We start from the raw sequence: 3,081 nt of genomic DNA on the forward strand, positions 1-3,081 counted from the left end.
CTCCAGGATGAAAGACAATCTTGGCTGAAAGTGAACACACACTTGGCTATTTGGCCCTCAGGAAGGCTGAGTCGCAGCTCTCTTGAATGCATGTCTTGCCAAAGAATTCTGACAAGCATTTCCCCACATCGTTCTATGCCCCATTTATTATTGTAAACACGCGTATGACATTGTGATCCTATTCCAGACCCTATTTATAGCAACCCCATACTGAATAGCTAAGGGATAATTATACTGCCTTGCCTTTTTGAAGAACATGTCACCAAAGATTTCAGGGGTTTACCCAACAATCTCACCCTGTCCTCCTCCCATTGGACAGGTGGAGGAGCTGAGGCATAGCGAAGCCAGAAGAACATAGTCAGAAGATGAGTCAGAAATGGAGCAGGGCTGTACCTCGTTACACCTGCTTCCTCACCTGTGGCTTAACTCCTGCCGTGACAGACTTCCTGGAAAGGTGTAGCTTCGGCATGGCTTATCTGTTGAGTAAACACTGCTATGAGCTTTCAGGTTATTTCCCCGGGTATGAGGTGGTTGTGTGCTCTGTATGTTTAAGAAACCTCTTGGTCAACACTGGCTTTCCTATGCAGGCTTATTTGCCCTCCTCCCATGCTGATCTGATGCACCCCCTTTTGACAGTTCATTGGTGAGATTCCCGATTAGGAAGCCTACAAAGTCACATCCCTTTCTCCACCCTTTCGACACCCCAGTCTGTAGCAGCAGCATTTCATGGGGGTGTTGGGATCATCAATTTCACTTTTAGTTTCCATGAAGGTCAGCTTTAGTAAACCTTCTGCCCCAGCCCAACTGTCCACTCGCCACCAGCTCTATGCCTAGAATCTCTTTCCCATGGAAACTTTTTGTTCTACCCTCATCTGAAGAGAGAATGTGGAGCGTTGACACTTCTCACTCTATTGAGAATAAGATGTAGTTTTCAAGATCTCACAGAATCCAGGATCTTATAGAGTTAGGAGCAAAGGAGAAGTGCTCCCAAGGATAAGAAAACAGAGGGACCTTTGATCCCATCAAAACAACCATTACAGCAGACTCCAAAACACCATCTTCTGTTGCCAGCTGGCCACGATCATTCCTTTCCATTTCATAGCAAGCAGCTGTATGAGTATATTTTTGAAAGGTAGGTGTGAGTGAGAGCAGGTTTGGTTTCCATTTTCCCTTTGGTAGATAATAAGCTATGAATGCTTTCTTTAAGAATATTTGTAAATGTGCCCAGAGGTTAGTGAAAAATGAGAACATTTGATACAGCCAATAATACCAGCTTTGTGTGTTCTCCCGGAAGTTTCCTAAGCTTGAATCCTAAGCTGGAATAGTTTTCTCTGATATCCTAATAGACTGTACAACAAAGGGCAGAGGAACTTGGTATAACCTAGAAAAGTAATGTTTACCAGCAAATAAAGGCACTCATCAATTATCTGTACTAAGTGGACCTTCAGAAAAAAAAATCACATTCAAAAAAGATCTCAGAGCCACTCAAATAGTCGGCCAACCCCATGGACTTGAGTAAGTCCTATGAGGACCTTCGGTCCTTCTTTGTGGCTTATTCACTCTTCGTTCATACACATTCTACAAGACATAGCTCTCTGACTTCTCAGACCTCAGCCAATGGAAACTGGAACTTTTGAAAAAGGGAGATTTGAGCAAACAAGCACTGAGTGACAGAAGTGACAGCTAGGAGTGCTGGAAAAGAAACCCAAAGTGGTTTTGTTAAAGCCTAATTTAAGAATTGTTAGCCACAACCACAGTGTGATTCATTAAGAAAAAGTTAGATCCGTGTTCCTCATCCTCCAGATGTAAATCCCTTTTAGGTCTATGGTATAAAGGTGGTTCCAAGGGTGAGCTGGGAGTGGGTGAAACATTCCCTTAGGGGGAATGAGACAGGTGACTTTGTCTTCAAGGAAGGATTCCCATGCTTCCTTAACATCCTCCTCCTGTCATGCTAATGGGGTGGGCGAGGCGCTGGCTTCCCGCCTGATTCACAGTTTTATAGGCAGCAGCCAGCTCCTCAGGCCGCTTCCTCTCCAGTAAAAAGGGGGAAGAAGCTCACAGTACTTGGTGGGGAGCCTCGGAGACCTTTGATGGCCGGCTCCAAAACAAGGCCCATCTTTATAATAGGGCAATTATGCTGTAGGCTGATTGGTGCCGAGACGCTGTAAAGGCACTCTTTTGGAATAGAGACGGAATAGTAGGAGGGTGTTTATGTTGGGGGTAATGTGACAACACCTAGGGGCACAGGAAGTCCACAGGGACACTGTGGATGGGCCCTTGCACACTCCACACTGCGCCCCAGTCCTAGCTAAGGTGGGATTACCCAGAAGCACAGCTTCTTGTTGACCCCTTGCTAGTTTCTGTGTTTGTCTATACCTGCTCTGGACAATCAGCACACCCAAGCAGCCTGCAAGACCCCCTGGGGGAGTGGGGCAAGCAGTCAGAGCACAGGGTCAGGGCCAAGTCCCTGAGCACACCACCTCTGTCGCTCATCCCCTGCCCAGCTTCCCCCCGCCCCCAGCCATGCTGTCCTCCTGGGCTGTTTGTTAGCCTCTGTAGATACCAAGGTGAGAGTAGCAGGTGATGTTTCAAAAATGTCAGTGGAGGCTCCCCGAACCTTTCCTTGCTCCAATCTGTTCTGTCATATAGGAAGTCACCTGCCTCAGGTGGCTGTTGAACACGAGCAACGTGGCTGGTGCCGAATGATGTGCTGGAACCTTTCACCCACTGACGGGCATCTCGGTTGCAAGTTTTGGCAATCGTGAATAAAACTGCCATAAACATCGTGTGCAGGTTTTTGTGCAGAAATAAGTTTTCAACTCCTTTGGGTAAATACCAAGGAACATGATTGCCAGATCACAAGGTAAGGGTATGTTTAGTTTTGTAAGAAACCATCAAACTGCCCTCCAAAGGGGCTTGTACCATTTTCTATTCCCATCAGCAACGAATAAGGGTTCCTGTTACCACACATCCTCCCCAGCCTGTGGTGTTGTCAGTGTTCTGGACTTCTGTCATTCTAGTAGGGGTGTAGTGGCATCTCAATGTTATAATTAGTAGTTCCCTGATACATGTGATGTGGAG

The sequence above is a fragment of the Suricata suricatta genome, chromosome 15 (assembly GCF_006229205.1).
Source record: "Suricata suricatta isolate VVHF042 chromosome 15, meerkat_22Aug2017_6uvM2_HiC, whole genome shotgun sequence".
Lineage (NCBI taxonomy): Eukaryota > Metazoa > Chordata > Mammalia > Carnivora > Herpestidae > Suricata > Suricata suricatta.